We start from the raw sequence: 21703 nt of genomic DNA, 5'->3' as shown, positions 1-21703 counted from the left end.
ATAAAGAACAGGTCATAGGGTCTAGAAAGGAAGGAAGGGGAAGACAGGATTGATTGAATCAACAAACTGGATGACAGGGTATCTAAGGTGGAAAAAAGAATGGAAAGAATGGAGAGCTCTCTCCATAATACTGCTAACGAGAACTTCAATATTATCAAAGCTTTAAATGATAATATCAAACAGTTGCATAATGTGATGGAGGTTAGCATAGGGGTCAAAGATGACATGGAAAATGAGGACAACAGGGTTACAAAAGATAATGTCAACCCTCTTGTTGAGATCCTGAGAAATAAAACAAGATCAAACAAGAAGAAGGAGGATAGGGATGACTCTCTTGATGACATACAGTTGATGAGTGAAGTAATAGAGACAATGGAAATGTTAGAGCTCAAGGCTGCTGAGTTGGTCAAAGGTGCAATGCCCTAATTGGTTCCCCTAGCTTTTCTATTTTTCCTTTGGTTTTTTTTCTAGGCTTACCTACTCTTTTAGTGGTTGTGTTTTATTTTGGAAAGTTCTCCTACCCTTCTTTGGCCTAGTGTTTCTTGATGAACTTCTTTTTGCTCCAGACTTAATGTGGGTTTCTTTTGTTTACTATTGGCTTTTAGGCACCTATTAAAACCAATTTTACTTAATCAAAAACATATATAATCAACATCAACTAAAAAAATTACCCCTTGTTAATGCATATTAGTTGTTGGTATACTATTGTATCAACTTTATAACCTCCAACAATGCTTTCTCACTATATACACCCCTCAATCCTCCTTTCTCGCATATCTTTGAGCTCGTGTGAGGTATTTAAAAATTGTTAGGTGTTATAAGATCACAATGTCTAGGCCTATAATAACCTATCTTAGTTTTAGAGATTTGACTTTTTTTGGATTTGGCATCCCTCGCCTAATGTCAAAAGTTGCAATGTTGCTTAGTTCAAATGAGCAAGGTTGTGTATATTTCAAACCCTTGGTCATAGGGTTAAATCACCTTCTCTATTAGCTCTAGTAGGTTGGGTTTAGGCTAGGACCAACCTTGTTTCAGCCACAACATCCCTAGGATGCTATCAACCACACTAAATGGAAGCATTCGTAAGGGTCTCTAAGCACCATCAAGCTCTGATCTTTGAGTGGGCATTTCTTTGAGCTCATGCAAGGTATGGACTATTAAGAGCTATAGGATCACATTGTCTAGGCCTACAACAACCTATCTAATTTTTTAGAGATTTTATTTATTTTTGGATTTGACATCCCTTTCTTGCCTAATGCCAAAAGTTGCAATGTTACTCAGTTAAAATAAGTAAGGTTGTGTGTATTTCAAATCGTTGGTCCTTAGATTCAATCATCTACTCTGTAAGCTCTACTTGGTTTCATTTAGGCTAGGACCAACCTCATTTCAGCCACAACATCCTTAGGACACTATCAACCACATTGAACAGAAGCATCCCTAAGGGTCTCTAAGCACCATCAGGCTGCAATGTTTGAGTGACCATTTCTTTAAGCTCATTTAAGGTATTGACAAATAGTCAAGTGCTACATGATCATGTTATCTAGGCCTACAACAACCTATCTTAGCTTTTAAAGATTTGTTTTTTTTTGAATTTGGCATCCCTTTCTCGCATAATATCAAAAGTTGTAATGTTACCCCATTCAAATGTGCAAGGTTGTTTATATTTCAAAGCATTAGTCTTAGGATTAGATCGTCTACTATGTTAGCTCTAATTGGTCAGGTTTTGGCTAGGACTAACCTTGTTTCAGCCTCACAGTTCATAGGATGCTATCAACCACACTAAATTGAAGCATCGCTAAGGGTCTCTGAGCAACATTAGGTTGTGAGATTTGAGCAGGCATTTCTTTGAGCTTGTACAAGGTATTGATAATTTTTCAAGTGCTACAAGATTGTGTTGTCTAGGCCTACAACAACCTATCTCGATTTTTAGAGATTCGGTTTTGTTTGGATTTGGTATTCCTTTCTAGCCTAATGCCAAAAGTTGCAATGTTGCTCAATTAAAATGAGCAAGGTTGTTTATATTTCAAACAATTGGTCCTAGGATCAAATCATCTGCTCTATTAGCTTTGGTTGGTCAAGTTTAGGCTAGGACCAAACTTGTTTCAGCCACAAAGTCCCTAGGACGCTATCAACCACACTAAATGAAAGTGTCCCTAAGGGTATCTAAGCACCATCAAGCTACGATCTCTAAGCAGGCATTTATCTGAGGTCGTGCAAGGTATTGACAAACTTTTAGGTGTTACAAGATTGTGTTGTCTAAGCCTACAAGAACTTATCTCAATTTTTAGAGATTTGATTTTTTTTGGATTTGGCATCCCTTTCTCGCCTAATGTCAAAATTTGCAATGTTGCTTAGTTAAAATGAGCGAGGTTGTGTATATTTCAAATCTTTGGTCCTAGGATTGAATTGTCTACTCCATTAGCTTTGATTGGTCAGGTTTAAACTAGGACCAATCTTGTTTCAACCAAAACATCCCTAGGACATTATCAACCATGCTGAATGGAAGTGTCCCTAAGGGTCTCTAAGCACCATTGGGCTGTGATATTTGAGTAGGCATTTCTCTGAGCTTGTGCAAGGTATTGAAAAATTTTCAAGTGATATAGGATTGATTTTTCTAGGCCTATAACAACCTATCTTATTTTTCATAAATTTGACTTTTTTTGGATTTGGCATCCCTTTCTTACCCAATGCCAAAAGTCGCAATGTTTCTTAGTTCAAATGAGAAAGGTTGTGTCTATTTCAAACCATTAGTCCTAGGATCAAATCATCTAGTCTATTAGCTCTGATTGGTTGGGCTTAGGCTAGGACCAACCTTGTTTTAGCCACAACATCCCTAGGACACTATCGACCACACTAAACACAAGCATTCCTAAGGGTCCCCAAGTACTCTCAGGTTGTGATCTTTGATAAAAATATAAAAATCATGGCATTTTTACTTTTTATGTCTTATTACATCAAAATAAGCGATATATGAGTTTGATTACATGTCATAATGAATTTGATAAACATGCTACATTTTCTTTGTAAAATAATGAACCGTCATGTGTTTGATAATTGCAAGAAACTAAGAAGAAATACAAGTTTGTATGCACACATTGAACAAGTTGGATGGAAATCCAAGTTTAATGTATTTAAAAATGAACAATATATTGTGCCACATCAATCATATAGTTACAAAAAGTTTATGTCTGAACGGTACGAAATAAAAGTTGAGTACTTGACAAATGTCGAATGTATAAAATAGAAATTTTGAATGTGTACAATACAAATATTGAATATATACAATACAAAAGTTGAATATATGCCAATGTCATGTAATGACCACAACTACATATGTAAATCACTATCGATATCTATGATTGTGCAGGATCATCAAAATTGAGCCTCTTTGATGTAGTTTGTGGTTCGCCAGGTGTCTACAGAAGAAAAATTAAAATACTATATCAAATATATTATCTACAAGTAATATAAAAATAACTATAAATTGGGTTTTAAATTGTGGATAGTTGATTTTTTTATTACCTCATCTCTTTGTCCCATAGTTGGATTGAATGATAATGGTAATGGGCTCCTTCGTCGATGGGTGGGAATCCTAACAAAATGATGAGGTAGAGTGATGATGGGAGACACAACTATCGATGAATCAATGCTCATGGGAGGCACAATAATCGATGAATCAGTGTTGGTATGAGGCACAACCTATAAGGTAAGCGATAAAATGTTAGAATTATAAAGTGGAATTAGGGATTTCAAATAGAGAAAAAAAAAAAATGTACAAAAGCCTAAGTTGGATCTTGCATGCTAGTAGGAGGCACAACCACTAATGAATTAGTGCTAGTATGAGGCACAAACTATATGGTAAGCGATAAAATGTTAGAATTATAGAGTAGCCATTAGGGATTTCTATCACACCCACAAGCAATCCAAATTGAGATCACAAGAGGGCTTTAACTAAGAATCTACATATATACCTCTAGCCTCTATTGTGTTTGACCCCGTCTTTGACACTCGGGATTCCTAACAAAATGAAATGGGAAAGGATTTTCATGAAGTCTCAAAGAGTGTTGTAAGAGGTAAAAGATAAATAATACATGTTAATAAGCCAAATTATTGATAATTACTATAAAACTAAAAAAAAAACCATGTAATCATTTGTAAATGCAACTATTTAATATGTATATAGAATAAAAGCATACTATAAAGTAAAATTTATGAGAAGAAAAATATGAAAATTTACCTCTTCCATTTTCTCAACATCAACAGTCTGAAGTGCATTCATCGACTCTACAAAATGCAATTGTTTCTACATATATTCAACAAATAAGTCAACACATATTCATCAATATTGAGTACATGTATATACATTTATTCATAATATATTTTAAAATATAAACTTGACTTGTATTTAATACCTTTTTTTGTTTGTGTATTCTTGTTGATTTCCTTCCCTTTCCTCTATACCTCAACCTATGTGGAGTACCCTAAAGAAGAAAAACATATATAACATAAGATGAATCAATAAGACACATCATGAGTTCAACTCAATTTTTAAACTTGGTAGGTGTGGAAGTTATGATCCTGCATAGCTATCAAGGCCAAAGTTAATGGCAAAAAGTGTGGCATCATCAACTTGAGAAATTTCAGCCCTCGACAAGCCCTATAAAATAGTAAAGAGTATTGTTATAAATATGAGATAATGTTGTAAATGGAAATAAGACACAATAAAACCAAGAAAATAATAGGAGGGAAATAATAGATAAGAAGACTTGAGGGATGAGATTGGAAGGATAGTTGAAAGATAGGAAAATTTGGGGTTCAAAAAGGCTACAAGGCCTAAATTGAAAACAAAGAGATCGGGAAGGAAAATAGAGATGTGAATGAACTTTTGGCACCTTGTCAAGAAATGCAAGTGTAGGTTTGTGTTCTCCACAATCCTACAAGACACCCTATTTGATATGGAAGTTCTTTTATAGGGATGGGTATATGGAGGATGAACTCATGAGGTTCATTAGATGGAGTTTGGGTATGTTAAGAGAAAGAGATGTGAATGGGAATTGAATGGATTTGATGAATTTGAGAGGGTTTTAGTGATGGTAGGAGATGGAAGAGGATTTATAAGAGGGGTTTAAATAATGGTAGGAAATGGAGGAGGATCTATAAGTAGCTTGAATAAAAGAAGGATGATAGTTATGGGACATGGAAGAGGAATGATGAGTGTGGGAGATGGAAAGGTTTCATCATGCTAGCAACTTTAAATGATGTAATTAGATGAGATGTCCTTGTCAACTTAACTTGGATATGGATGTTCTATTGGTTTCCTTGTAAGACTTCTTAGAGACTAGGTGTTCATTGTAAAAAAATTAAGAAACATGAATTAGGAAACTTTGTGTTGTTAGTGTCATACCAATTAAAAGAAACAATATTTCAAAGCCAATGTATTATTGTACTTTTAAGAATATTTTACAAGCTTTATCGAGAGTTTTCTTGCTCCTAGCCTCACATCACTAGCAAAACAAGTACTATGTGGTTCTCTCATATCACTTGTTGCACCCTCATCTCCTACATATCAATCTAGAGTTCTCTATAAAATAATAGAATATTTACTTTTATGATATTTAGGTGATTAAATAACATCATGTCAAAACTCCTTGATTCATTAAATGGGGTTTGGGTAATGCTAGGAGCAAGAGCTGTGGATGGGAATTGGATGGATTTGATGAATGGAAGGGTTTCAATGGTGGTAGGAGATGGAAGAGTATTTATAAGAGGGGTTTAAATAATGGTAAGAAATGGAGGAGGATCTATAAGAGGGTTGGATGAAAGAGGGATGATAGTTATGGGAGATGGAAGAGGAATGATGACTACAGGAGATGGAAAGGTTCTAGCATGCTAGTAACTTCACATAATGTAATTAGATGACATGTCCTTGTCAACTTAACTTGGACATGGATATTCTATTGGCTTCCGTGTAAAACTTCTTAGAGGCTAGGTATTCATTGTAAAACAATTAAGAAACAACATTTAGGAAAACTTGTTTTGTTAGTGTCATAACAATTAATAAACAATATTTCAAAGCCAATGTATTATTATACTTTCAAGAATATTTTAAAAACTTTACCTCAAGTTTTCTTGCTCCTAACCTCATACCTCTAGCAGATGGAGTTCTTTGTGGTGTTCTCATACCGCTTGTTGTACCCTACATTGCATATTGTTCACATATCAATCTAGAGTGCTCTATAAAATGAAATAATATTTACTTTTATGATATTTAGGTGATTAAATAATATCATGTAAAAACTCAAACAAAAAAACCTGTGTCTCTTGTCCCCCAAAGTCTAATGTCATAAAATCATCTATGAGTGTGAAATATCCACCTCCGTATGAATAAAAAGTATGCCCAAAATGTATATATGGATGAGATGACACTCCATCCTGAGACACCTCAATATGCATCCCATTACACGTGTGCTAAAAACTGAAACAAAAATGTTTATTGGGCCCTAAAGACTATAATAATGCATGTGATGATGATGTTGGTCACATAAGTGAGGAAGACACAGGTGGTGTAGGTGACATAAGTAGGGGTGACATTGGTGGTGCAAGTGATGATGATGGAATTATTGTAGGATGTGACTACCCTAAAGGAACATTTGATGATGGTTGAGGTTCCATAAGTGATGATAATAGATTTTTCGCAAGCTATGATGAGCCTAAATGTGCATTTGATAATGGTTGAGGTGTCGTAGGTGAAGGAAAACCACCTAACTATGAGTCATGCTCATTGATAACATATGTCAATGATGCAACTACATAAAGAGCCTGCAAATCAATAAGCTCCTTTATAATTTATGGGAGAACAACATGAGGTATGGTTTTTTTTGTTGTGTCAGCATGGGTGGGGGGTTTGATTGTGTAGGAGGTGGTCTTTTGCCTCTCCCTCATTTTCTTGGATTCATTGATGCATCTAATATTAATTTAAAAAAAATAAAAAATAATGAAAAAAAAATTACAAATCTTAAAAACCATGATGGAAAAATACATAAATGACAAGGAGAATGAAGACATACCTCGTTTGTAGTGTGTCATGGATGAAAATGCAAAAAAATCCTCTTTTCCTTACAAACCCAATCAGGTTTTGCCTTCTTCCTCTCTAGTCCATGATGGTACTATCATTTGAGGGTATAAAAACCCAATCAATTTTCTTACGATCATATTTTTAAATAAGATAAATTAAAAAACTTGATCGGGTTTTTAAAATTACAATGGCTAGGCTTGGATACAAGGCCTTGCTCACATTTGATTTTTAAATAACTCGAATGGGTTATTGAGATTTTTTGTTTTTTTTTTGGGTGTCCACTTTTTTGTACACCAACTTGGTGCACTCACCCTAAAGGATTTTACCTAATACAATGGTTAGAAAGTAACAACAGGTTGATATGATAAATACAACTCGCTTTGAAAATACTATCACAATGTAGCCCATCTGCTAATTGATTGACTAGACTCCATTCATGTCTCCATCACCAATCTTTGATCTACTTGGAAAATCCTTCAAGAAATCACTCTTCACCTCTACTTTGCTCCTTTACAACCTTCTACTCTAGTTCGTCAGTCAAAAAATCATCAATTACTAACCTCTCTAGGTTAATCCTTATACCTCCTTAAATAGGTAGCTTTGATCTTTTTCTTCTTAAACATCATTGTTGATCTTAGGGTTAGGTTAGATTCATTGAATCCTTCCATCATTTCATTTCTTCCATCTTCTTCTAGACACTTCTAAAAATTTCTCTTCAAATTCATATCCAAAAATGCTCAAACATGGTATATCTTGCATTAAATGTTTTAGCTCATCAATACTTATCCTTCACGTGCTTTGACTAATCTAAAAATTCAATTATCTCAACTAGGAATCTCAATTCATTCTCAAACTATCAAATTTTGTCACTTGGTCAATATTGTGTTTCTTAGCCTAAGTCATCACTAAATAACTTGGTCATCACTAGCTATCTTACTCAACTTACATTGTCTTCACTCAGACTTTTATTGATACTCAATGGACACTTTATTTTTCTTGACTATAATTGTTAGTCACTCAACACAAGCACAACTTGAATTCAACTATAAGTTCCTTAATAGTCTTCTCTTTTTTTCAATTATGCCTATATATTTGGTCCTCTATTGATCATCTCAACTAGGCCTCAACTCAACCATCTTCTCCACTTAGTGTTATGATTAAACAACACATTATCTTGTCAAGGTCCAACTGATCAAGTATCCATTGTAATTTCACATAACTCAACCTTTCCACTAGGTCTTCTTTTTATATGTTCTTCTCAATTCCTCTTTGTCAATCATCTTGATATGGAACTATACTCAAGTATAAATTGTCTCATCAATAAGGTTTGGGATGAATGGTAATATAACAATTGTTCCAATTGTAACTTCCAACATAGAGTCTCATCTTTCTTTTTAACTAGCACTACATATGATGCAAAAGGAGTCAAACTGGACCCGATATCCAACAACTCCTTAACATAATTTTCAACCTCATATCTAAATGCCTTTGGATGTATGTATGGATTAGTGATGATTGACTTCGCTTCTTCTTCCAATTCAATAGTATGTTCAAAACCTCTATCTGGAGGTGCTCTTAGAGGTTTATCACTAAAAACAAAACTATGTGAATCTAAAATCTATAAAAAAATATATCTTGATAATGTTTAGATTAACAACTAGTTACCTTGGTGGAAATTAAACATTGTGCTAACTAGGTGACATCAAAATGACAAAAAATAGCCTCCATTATGTTAGTAGAGACAATCTTGGGTCCTCCATTTGAAAATCCCCTAACAATTACTTTTTTCCCATCAATCTTGAATGAAAATTCATTACATTTGAAACTCTACAAGTATTTATCCAAAGTTTCCATCCTTTGAATTCCCAAAATAACATTGATATTAACCAAATCAACCACATAGAAATCATTTGTTACTATGTAATTACCAAGAGTAATGCTTAGTTGAGGAATCTTATGTGTGCTTACTAAATTAGTACCACCTACAACTTGAACATCAAATCCCTCATGTCCTATTGTATGTAATCCATGTTTCTTAACTAGTGTAGTATAAATGAAATTATGTGTAGATACATTATCCATCACAACAACTACATGTTGACCATGTAACACTCCCTTTATTCTAAAAATATTATAATTTAGAGTTCCTATCATGGATGCTATTACACATCTTTCTTGTTTGCTTTCCTAGTCCTCTTATGTAGTGGTCTTCTGGCTAGATTCTAGGTTTGGATCTACATTTTCCTCTTCTTCACTATCAGAGACTACTTGAATATAATGTATTTTTCCTTTCCCCAAACATTTGTGACCTAGTGTCCAAGTTTCTTTACAATTAAAATAGAACTTTTCTCTCCCTAGTTCATGCCATTCCTTTTTATCTAGTTTATTTTAGAAAGGTCTATCATTTTATGAAAGGTTTTCTATCATTAATTAATTTTGGTGGTGATCCCCTACTAAAAGTTTTTCCCTCAGAAGAAGGTTCCAATTATCTTCCCTTTTTAATGGCATCCTGTAAAGAAGGGGGGTTTAATTATTTGACCCATCCTTTAAGTGCATTAGATAATCCATCAATAAATATAACAATTTTTTGTTTCTTGGTAATCTCAGTTATTAGGACTGCTAACTTCTCAAATTCAGAAATATAATGTTCCACTGTCCCTATTTGTTTAAGTCATGTTAAATCCTTAAGATGAAGTTCAAGATCCTTAGAATCAAACATGCCCATAAGTCTCTTAGTGAAGGTAACATATGTATTGATCTGATCATGAACCAATGTTATTTGCCCATGGTGCCACCATTCATGTGCCACCCCTTCTAAATGCAAGGTTGTATATTTGATTGCTTCATCTTCCATCATAGGATTTAATTGGAAATATGTGTCAATTTTTTGCACCCAAGATCTAGGTTTTTTTTTTTTTTTTTTTTTTTCCCAATGATTCCATTGAAACAAGGATTGACATCTTACCATTTTTTTCCTACAATTCATTTTTGTAATTCTGTTGTCCCTTAGGCCTATGCTTCATCTTGACATCCACGTATTCTTTTAAAGTTATTGATTCTCTAAATTCATTACTTAATAGTAACCAATCCTAATATATTTCTTCTTGTAATTATATAACGGCTCTGTTTTAGGTTGTGGATTTCTAGGTGTGAGTGTGGTCATGGATGACCTTGAGGTTGTAGAACCCCTAGGTTGGTTATTTACTGAATGATCCTCCTAACCACCATTTCTCCTTGCATTATGTTGATTTTGATTAAGATTACGGGTCATAAATCGAGTCATTAAATTAGTCATATGATTAACATTATTCCTCATATCTTGTTGGCTCCTAAGTAAGGTTTCAATAAGATTTCTAGTATCATTTGCTTCCCCCATGTTATTGTTTTGATCAAAGATTACTTTTTCATCTATTTCTATATGACTATCTTCAATATCATCCTGTATGGATGAACTAGATGACTCTATTGAGGTGTTAGGATCCAAAATGTTTTGTCTAAATCGAGTATTACAAAAATTATAATTTCTTTTTGCATGTGCCTAGACTATGTGATTTACCCCATAAGTTGGCAGGAAAATGGCTTTGATACCAATGTAAAGTTCATGGCTTCTTAGAACTATTCTAAAATGATATCTTAATAGAATATAGTAAATATTCTAAATATAATTGCAACTTTTGAAAAAAATAATTATTCTTTGATTGATTTAATTGAAATTCACAATGTTTATAAGTAGTAATGGCCAAATCCTATGGAATAATCAAATTCTGAATACAATATCTATATTAAATATTTCTATGCATTGGTTTACCACAGTAGTAGGAATTATAATATTATAGATTAAAGGAATGCACCTGATGTGCTTTTGTTAGTATCTAGTCTTCCCCAGGTGTAGACTGCAAATATACCCCACCTTCGTACTTTTTTACTCTAGTGATTTTGTTGATGATTGCAGAATGAATCTACCTATTTGTTATTCATGTTGATGCACATGGTCTGCAATGTAAAAGCATAGATATGTGTCACCCTTTAAAACCTCTAAATGTATTTTGGTCAAATCTCATTTCTCTATAAAAACTCAACTTTTTTCTAAAACTAAAATACTCTTTTATAGATCTCAAAGTCAATATCATCATTACATAAATTTCATAGTGTTTTGATTAAATAAAATATATTTATAATTTCAAAATATTATAAGTAGGTATTTTAACATTGCAAAAGATGCTCCCTCAAAAAAGAAAAAAATAGTAAATCATATCAAAAAAATTAAAATTAAAATTTATCCCTAAGGAGAGAGTCCTCTCCAAGAACATGCAAAAAGATTTCAAAAAGGTGTAGATTTGGCAGGCAAGTTTTGATGGGAGGAAAAAACTGTTCATTTCTAATAAGGTCAACCTCAAGTACATATAACAAATAAAATATACATAAAAAACTAATATTTCTATTTTTGTGCCCTAGCTATACATGTCATATCTAACATATTTTTAAATCAAAGAAAAATAAAATGATTTGCATATACTTCTTTGATAGGAGCTCCACCTTTTATTTTTCAGAGTTAAAACAAGGACTTCAAAATAAAATAAAAAATGAATAAATTCTTATTCAAAAATATTTAAAAATATTATAGGCATAAAATCAATCCAATTTCATACATTTCATCAATTTACATCATCTTAAAATTCTAAATACAAATACCATTTTTATAACATTAAAGTTGAACAATTTACATTCTAGGATCCTTTTTCTTTACAAAAGGTGACACAGGTTTGTGCTTTTACCTTGTAGACACATCAACCCCATTACCTTGCAGATCCTAAAATTCACTTTTCCTTTGACTATGGAATGTAGACTGTCACTAAATTTCATGTTGGCCAAATTTTTTTTTTTCTTACCATAAATGACTAAATATCCGTTGCACTTGATACTTTCTCTTGTGTTGAGAGCAATTGAAAGAGTCACGATTGAGTACAAGAAAAATTCCCTTTGTCTTTTCCCAAAATGATTTTTGTCGGACAAAAAAAAAGAGTACAACTTTGTGTCTTTTTTTACAGAGCACAAACTGGTCAATATGTGAAATGATGCTCTGATCTGATATCTTCTTATTACGAAAGGTATAGTTTCAGCCAAATAAAGATAAAATGGATTTATGTCTTTTACCCAAGATATACCTGTCTTAGATGATGTCTTCTAACTCCTCCAAGTTTTAATTTTCTTCGCCAGCAAATATTTCCATTCCCTTTGAATGCTAAGTTTTACAAACTCTTCATCAACCACAAATCTCCATTAAGTTAGCCTAGAAATTGATAAAAGGAGTAAATCTATTCCCAAATTATTCATTCAAAAAATATTCTCAAGTTGATAAACTTTGTATTCTTCATGTTTGTTGCTAGTCTCACTTAAAAAGAACAATATTCAGTTGCCATTCTCATTCCCATTGAATATAGAAGTAACTTATTAATTAATAATAGTTTGTAAATAACTATTATTATTCAAACATTATTTATTAATTATAACATATTAGTTCATAATAATTGATACTAATATAATATTTCTTTTATATGCTAAATATACTTATTAATTTTTCTTTAGAAAGACAATTTTGGGGGATCATTATGCATGTAGGAGTAATCATGATGCCTCACATATAGTAGGGTGTTTTTCAAGGAAATAATTAGGATCCATGGGTTATCATTGTTTCTAGTCGCTAACAGGGATATCAAGTCTATAGGTGATGGGGACACAACCCAAGAACAAAATGGACACAACAGAAAAGGGAAACTATATTAACTGAGAAAATAAGCTAGTACAAACAGTACAGAGGAAATGAACTTCAAAACATGCCCTAAGGCTTACAATAGCATAAATGTGGAGATAATTTCTCCTTTCAGTACCTCCTCTCAAACTCCACTCCAAACTGCCTTTTACAATGCCATAAATCTCCTTAAATAGACCCCGGAGGGTTAAGGACTTGGAGTACATTCTAGAGAGTGCTAGTAGGCATCCACCGACCAAATAGAAGGTTCCAGAAGCTGTGTTAGAAGTCAACGCAAATCTAGAAGAATCCAAAAATGGTAATCGAACTTTCGAGACGCATAACTTTTGAACTGTAGCTCCGATTGATGAACTGTTTACATTTTTGGAAAGCTCTCCAAGAGCTTTATAGCCCTATGGACAAGCTTTGCTCGTCCCCCATTTTTTGACCCTTTTCAAGGTCATTTAATGCCCCTAACCTAACTTTGAAGCATTCTTAGGAGGTCTCCAAAACTTGAAAAACTGCAACAACTTTCAAACCGTGGGGCCTTTTGACCTGATTCTTTTTCTGGAATGCTCTAAATTACAATTACATTCATCTAGCCAATTTACACCTCCTAGTTCACCAAAATGATGGCTCAATTACATACTCCTATTTTTTCAAGATTTACACGAACACTGATGGTGGAACTGTGAGAGTTGGAACCTTTATTTGACCCAAATGGGTATACAAAAATGAAAACACATGAAACAAAACTAAGTCTAAGTATATTTTTTTGGGTGACACAGGATTGCCCTTATACCTCTGGATGCTCCTGCATCAGACACCCAGGGTAGATTGAAAAGTGACCCTGTCACTTTATGAATGGTAGAGGAAATCCCAAATGGGAAACATGAGCTGCTGAAATCCAAGTTGAGTCCTCGATCGGTCATCCTTTCCATTTGACTAGATACTCTTCATACTGCCTATTTCCGGTACTCCTACCCACACGATGATCTAGAATGTCTTCTATCTCCTCCTTCTTAGAAGCAAGAATTGGACATGGTTCTAACACCAGCTCCTCATCTGCACCATCATCATGATACTCTGTTGTAATGTTGAAAATGGGAGAAATGTGAATACCATTTGGTAGCTCTAGTTCATATGCATTTCCTGAGTCATGTTTTTTCAAAATTTTGCATGGGCCAAATTTCTTCATTTTCAGCTTGGTGTAAGTACCAGCTAGAAATCTTTCTTTTCATAAGTGCACCATGACTAGATCCCCTACTTGGAATTCCTTATGTTTTCTCCTTTGATTAGCCCTAGATTTATATTCTTGATTCATCTTGGTAATGTGTGCTTGAACCTCCTCATGTAGACGCTTGATATGTTTAGCAAATTACTCAGCTTCAACACTTGTCCTCTCCCCTTGTTCTATCTTCCTCAATTGTAGTGCAGTCCTTGGGCTACTCCCATATACAATTTGGAATGGTGATTTTCCAGTACTCCTATTTATAGATTTATTGTAAGCAAACTCTGCTTGTGGTAGAATCAAATCCCATCCCTTGGGCTTATCCCCAACTAAACATCTCAGCAAATTGCCTAGACTTCTATTTACCACTTCTGTTTGGCCATCAGTTTGTGGGTGATGCGTGGAACTGAATTTCAAGTCTATTCTCAACTTTTTCCACAATGTCCTCTAGAAATACCCCACAAATTTAGTATCTCTGTCAGAAACTATGCTCCTTCGAAGACCATGTAGTCTTATGACCTCTTTGAAAAACAAGTCTGCAATATGGACAACATCATGAGTTTTGTGGCATGGAATGAAATGTGCCATTTTGGAGAACCTATCAACCATCACGAATACTGAGTCATTACCCCTTTGTGTCCTTGGCAATCCAAGAACAAAATCCATACTTATGTCCTCCCATGGCTTTGATGGAATAGGCAATGGCTGATATAGGCCAATATTGTGACTAAACTCCTTGGCAACTTGACAAACCTGGCAACTCTGTACAAACTTCTTCACATCCTGTGAAATTTGAGGCCAAAAATAATGTTCTCTCAAAATGGCAATGGTCTTATCTCGACCAAAATGTCCTGCCATCCCTCCACTGTGTTTCTCCTTAATCAAATTTTCCCTCATGGAACTTCTTGGAATGTACAATTGACTACCCTTGAACAACATGCCATCTTGAATCAAATAGTCTAACCACTTGGTTCTATCTACAGCAACAGGTTCTTTACAAGCTTTTCATGCTTCAGTAAAATCAAGATCCTCGGGGTACAAATTCTTGAGTTCATCAAACCCAACTACTTCAACCTGCATTACTGTAAGAAACAACTATCTCCTACTTAGTGCATCTGCAACCCTATTAGATTTTCCACTTCTATGCTTCAACACAAATGTATAGCTCTGCAAGAACTCTACCCACTTCATATGCCTCTGATTCAATTTACCTTGGCTATTTAGGTATTGTAATGCCTGATGATGAGTATACAAAACAAATTCCTTTGGCAATAAATAATGCCTCCATTTCTTTAAGGCCTGAACTATTGCATAGAACTCTTGATCATAAACAGAATACTTCTTCTTTGTATCATTCAATTTTTCACTAAAATATGCAATAGGCTTACCTTCTTGGCTTAATACAGCCCCAATAGTGCTGCCACTAGCATCACAATCCACTTGGAAAACCTTTCAAAAATTTGGAAGTGCAAACACAGGTTGTTCTGTTACCTTCTTCTTCAACAATTCAAAACTTCTTGCAGCTGCTGCAGTCCATTTGAACTCTTTTCTATCCCCTCTTATTGTATCAGTTAGGGGTGCACATATGCCACTAAAATTCTTAATAAACTTCCTGTAAAAACTAACCAGACCATGAAATGATCTTACCTCAGTAGCAGACCTTGGAGTAGGCCATTCCAATATGGCTTTTACCTTCTCTAGATCCATTTTGAGACCTTCAGTTGATATAACAAACCCCAAATAGACTAACTCCCTTTTTGCAAAGATACACTTCTTCAGATTAATTAACAGTTTCTCTTCCCTTAGCCTTTCAAGGACACTACGAATATGCAATAAATTTTCTTCCAAAGTCTTGCTGAAAATTAAAATATCATCCAAATAAACAATAACAAATTTTCCCAAGAACTTCTTAAGTACCTCATTCATGAGCCGCATGAAGGTGCTTGGGGCGTTCGTCAATCCAAAGGGCATGACTAACCACTCATAAAGACCCTCCTTGGTCTTGAAGGCTATTTTCCACTTATCTCCTTCTCGAATCCATATCTGATGATAACCACTCTTCAGATCTATTTTTGTGAAGTACTGAGCTCCACTCAAGCAGTCCATAAGATCATCCATCCTTGGCAAAGGACACTGGTACTTGATGGTTATCCTATTTATAGCTTGAGAATCTGTACACATCCTCCACTCTCCATCCTTCTTTGGTGCGAGTACTATAGGTACTACACATGGACTCAAGCTCTCTCAAATCAAGCCCTTCCTCAACAGCTCCTGAACCTATCTATTTAGCTCCTCAGTTTTAGCAGGAGTCATCCTGTGAGCAACTTTGTTAGGCAAACTAGCTCCTGGAATCAGATCTATCTGATGACTGATTTGCCTTACTGGTGGCAATCCATCTGGAACATTATCAGAGATAATATCTCCAAACTCCCCTAGTAAATCTGAAACTTCAAGTGGCATTTCACTACTACCTTCTTTATCTTTCCTAGGAATCAAAGTATAGCACATATGCTGGTGTTTCATGCCATCTAAAAACTTCCTTTCATCAACAAGACAAATCCTAGCACTGCTACATACCTTTTCACCTTCCTTTTTCATGGGCTTCAATTTGTGGCAAACTCCATCCTTTGTCAGAGAGTATGTGTTTGCATGTCCATCATGTACTGCATGTCTATCAAACTGCCATGGTCTACCCAACAATAGATGGCAAACATCCATCAAAATAACATCACAGAGAACTTCATCATGGTAACTCCCAATTTTGAGTTTCACTAAACATTGTTCACTTACCAGGACCTTATGATCATCTTTTACCCAAGCAATCTGATAGGGTTGGGGATGTTTCTCCCTCTTGAGCTTCAACTTAGAGACCATCTCTTCTGATACCAAGTTATCAATGCTACCACCATCAATGATCATGTCACAACATTTATCCTCACACTTGCATCTGGTACGAAACAAACTCCTCTGTTGTCCTGGTTCAATCTCACCACTTAGTAGGACTCTTTCGTTTACCAAGGTCTCTCCTCTTTCTACATCCTCTGAATGTGATGATTGTGCATCCTCATCCACATGAGAAACCCTAGCTTGGCCCTCAGCTCTCCTATCTGTCCTTCCTTATCGTTGAGGAAATTCAAAGGCATGATGACCTTCTTCATTGCAATGGAAATAGGTACCACAGAAGCCTCCTCTTCCTTGTCCATGTCCTCTACCTCTTCCTCTCTAATTTCCAAAGTCTTGATCATGGGAGCAGTTGAAACCCTCATTCCTCTGTTTCCTGCTAGTACCCGCATCTTCATTTTTCTTTTGGGTTTCATTGCAGCTTCCAGATGATCTACCACTTCCCCTTCCTCCTTGACTGTGTCCTCTTTGTCTTCCTTCAAACCTTTTATTCAGGTTCTCTTCAACTCGTAGGGAAAATTGGTATGCCTCTTCAATGCTGGTCATTCTTACCAGACTTAATTCCTCCTGGATGCTAGGTCGCAACCCACTGATATAACAAGCAACCTTCTCCTTATTTTCTTCTACATGCCCCACTCTAATCAAGAGTCAGTAAAATTCCTCTGTATATTCTTGGACTAATCTTCTTGCTTGCTTTAACCCATGCATCTTCTTAAACAAATCAAGCTCGTAGTCCACAGGAATGAACTGCTTCTTCAATTTGTCCACCATGCGATCCCATCTTGTGATCTTCTCCTTTCCTCTTCTGTTTCTTTCCAATTGAACCTCTTGCCACCAGATTTTGGCATGGCCTTTTAGTTTGGCCTTTGCAAAATTAACCCTATCTGGGTCCCTTATATCCTCATACTCAAAGTATTTTTCCAGTTCATTGATCTAATCGATCAACTCATCTGGTTTCAGATTTCCTAAAAATACACCCACTTCAATTGTGGGTCTTTTCCCAAACTTAGTAATGGCCCTAAAAAGCCTTTCCTCTGCATGATTTAGAACTTCCCCATCAAATTCCCCTTCTGGTTCCATTACTTCTTCTTCATTTTCATCCTCACTGTCGTCACCTGTGACAACATTTTCTCCTCTACGGAGCTCCTCTTGCAATGCCTGCACCTGCCTTTGGAGGGCTTTAACCTCCTCAGGATTAATAGCTCTAGCCCTTCTACCACACTCTCTTCATAGAGGCATCTTCTAACTCGATCCCACAAGCACATAGTCCTGGTGCAAACTGCCTCACAATCGGTGCTCTGTCTACACACTCAGGAAAACCAGCTTTGATACCACTTGATGGGGACACAACCCAAGAACATAATGGACACAACAGAAAAGGGAAATTATATTAACTGAGAAAATAAGCTAGCACAAATAGTACAGAGAAAATAAACTTCAAAACATGCCCTAAGGCTTACAATAGCATAAATGTGGAGATAATTTCTCCTTTCAGTACCTCCTCTCAAACTCCACTCCGAACTGCCTTTTACAATGCCAGAAATCTCCTTAAATAGACCTCAGAGGGTTAAGGACTAGGAGTACATTCTAGAGAGTGCTAGTATGCATCCACCAACCAAATAGAAGGTTCTAGAAGTTGCGTTAGAAGTTGATGCAAATCTAGAAGAATCCAAAAATGGTAACCAAACTTTCAGGAGGCATAACTTTTGAACCAAATCTCTGATTGATGAACCGTTTACATTTTTGAAAAGCTCTCGAAGTTCTCTATAGCCCTATGGATAGGCTTTGCTTGTCCCCCATTTTTTGGCCCTTTTTGAGGTTATTTAATACCCCTAGCCTAACTTTGAAGCATTCTTAAGAGATCTCCAAAACTCAAAAAACTGCAATAACTTTCAAACCGTGGGGCCTTTTGACCTAATTCTTTTTCTAGAATGCTCTAAATTACAAGTACATTCATCTAGCCAATTTACACCTCCTAGTTCACCAAAATGATGGCTCAATTACATACTCTTATTTTTTTTCAGATTTACACGAACACTAATGGTGGAACTGTGAGAGTTGGAACCTTTATTTGACCCAAATGGGTATCCAAAAATGAAAACTCATGAAACAAAACTAAGTCTAAGTATATTTTTTTGGGTGACATAGGATTGCCCTTATACCTTTGGATGCTCTTGCATCAATAGGTCACTTTTTGAGGACCTTGTGGAAGAAATTGAGCACCCAGCCCTCATTTTCATTAGCCTACCATTCACAAATGGATGGGTAGACAATATTTATTAATAGGACCCTTGGTAACCTTCTAAGGTGTTTGATCAAAAAACATGGGGCAACTTGGAATCAAATTTTGAGCCAGATAGAGTATGCATATAATGTTTCAATTAATATATCTACAAGAAAGGCCCCATTTGAAGAAATCAATGGATTCCATCCTAGAGATCCATTGGAGATTAGAGATATTTAGAGAATGTAGAGTAAGAGTACAATGGGTGAGACCTTTTTAGATGCAATGAAGTTAGTTCATGAAGGATTTAAGTCTTAGTTGGAGAAATCAATGTCTAAATAGAAGGATAAGATAGATCAAAGAAAGAAAGAAGTGCACTTTAAGATTGTAGATTTGGTTATGGCATATTTGAGGAAGGAGAGGTTGGGTCAACATAGAAAGCTCTTGATGAAAAATATTTGACCATTCAGGTTTCTTCACAAATATGGTGTGCACCAATGCTTATGAGATTGAGCTCCCACCTCATATAGGGATATCACCCATATTTAATGTTGCAGACCTTACATTATTTAAAGGAGATAATAAAGTTCATGATTAGAATAGGAAAAAAGACATGATTGAATATGTGGAGTACATAAAGTATTTTCCACCAAGCATACCTATGAAGTTAGAGTGTATTCCAGACTCCAAGGTGGTAAGGAAGACAAGGAAGGGAACCTATAAAGAGTACCTAGTTAAATGGAAAGGTATTCCATAGACAAAATTTGCATGGATATCAAAAACCAACATTCTAAATATGGAGTTACTTTACAAGGTTTGGCAACTCAAGGGACTTGAGTGTTCAAGTCATTGGGAGTATGGTGTAGGAGCACAAAGGATGTCATGACCACATCCCTTGAAATTTTGGTGTGTGAGTCAGTTTGTAAATAAAATGTATGTATATAATTAGTGAAAGTCATTTTACATTGGTTGGAGGTCATTTGCTATTGTTTGTGTTTCAATAAGACTTTGTTTACCCATTGGTCAAACTGGGTCAACCCTAATAAAAAGTGTAAGATGCATCAAAATTGGTCTTGAGATGAAATTTCATGTTTTGATATGTTTCTTGCACCTTTTTGTCACATTTAAATAGTTCATAGTTGGGATTTGGTTGAAAATGCACAAACGTTGTAATTTTGCAAAAAAGGTTGCAAAGTTGCAAAATGCTACTTTTTGCATTTTTGTAGAATTTGAACAATCACTTGTGTTTTGATCATAAAGATTCTTCAATGAAGGTAGAAACCCATCTTACACTCATGCATAAGGATCATAGAAGATATTATGACATTTTAATGAAGTGGATGATTGGATTTGGTGTGCAATTTTTCTACCGTGGCAACTAGTAAGTCCTTATTTGCGTAAATTTTGTTGAATATTTGACTTCAAATAATGTGTATGATTGAGGATGTCATTTATCAAATTTTATTCACTCTAATAATTTTGGTTGATATTTGTGATTTGTTTCAAAGACTTAAATAAATTTCTGATTGCTCAGTGATCTTGTAAGCCCACAACTAGGGTTTTGTCAAAGAATGGGCTATCTCTCTTTATTTCACCATTGAAAAATGGAGACCTTTTGCAAAATGAGAGGTCGTCCAATGTACCATAGGGTCTTGCAAAATAAATCTCTACCACTCACCAAATCTAAGTAAAAATTAGTATGTTAGGTTAGTCATTCACATGTGATTAACCTATTTTGAGCAACAACACATAGAAACAAGGATGAAATGAAGCATGAAACAACATTGAAGTTGTATGGGGAGGTGTGTGAAGTATTCCTAACAAGTTTGTGAGAATTTACTAGTTGGTTATTTACCAAAATTTAGGATTTGTGTAAAACCTTGATTCATAGGCTTTTTAACCCTTAATCTTAGGGTTTTGTGATTTGGTGGAATAGCATTAGCTTAAAGACCTAAAATTTTAGAATCCTAGAGAAATCCCAAACACGTATCAGAGTTTCAAATTTTATTTGAAGATTTTTTGAAATAATTTTAAGTTATTTTCCAAAAAATTGATATGTAGGCCTAATTGAATTAGGTATGTTTTTAGGCAGGATTAATAGTTCTATGTTGGTTTAGTTTCTTAAAGCCTTTGGTATTCTTAGGGGGTGCCTTGGAGGTGTTGGTATTGAAAGATCCTAAGGGGGTGCTTGTGAGTGATAGAAAGGTGAAGAGTCATCTTGGAGTTTGGTGAAGCTTTGTGTGTGGGAGTAGAAGTAGGTGAGATTGTGTTTCTTGGTAGATTTGTGAGTACCATTACCCTTCTACCTACTTGCTTGGACCATTTGGAAATTGGAAACTTGCCTTGTATTAGCTTACCTTGAACAATTGTGGACTTCCCTAGCCTTCATCAGTCTTACTTGCATCAAAGAGACAAAGATAAAAAAGGAAGGAAAGTGAGAGAAATATAAAGATAAATAAATGAGAGATGAGAGATATAGATGGATCAAGGGAGAGACATGTAGACATTTATACTAGGAGAAAT

This window comes from Cupressus sempervirens, chromosome 10 (assembly GCF_028749045.1).
Source record: "Cupressus sempervirens isolate cs-2001-9-10 chromosome 10, ASM2874904v1, whole genome shotgun sequence".
Taxonomy (NCBI): Eukaryota; Viridiplantae; Streptophyta; class Pinopsida; order Cupressales; family Cupressaceae; genus Cupressus; species Cupressus sempervirens.
Note: the sequence above shows the minus strand (reverse complement) of the source record.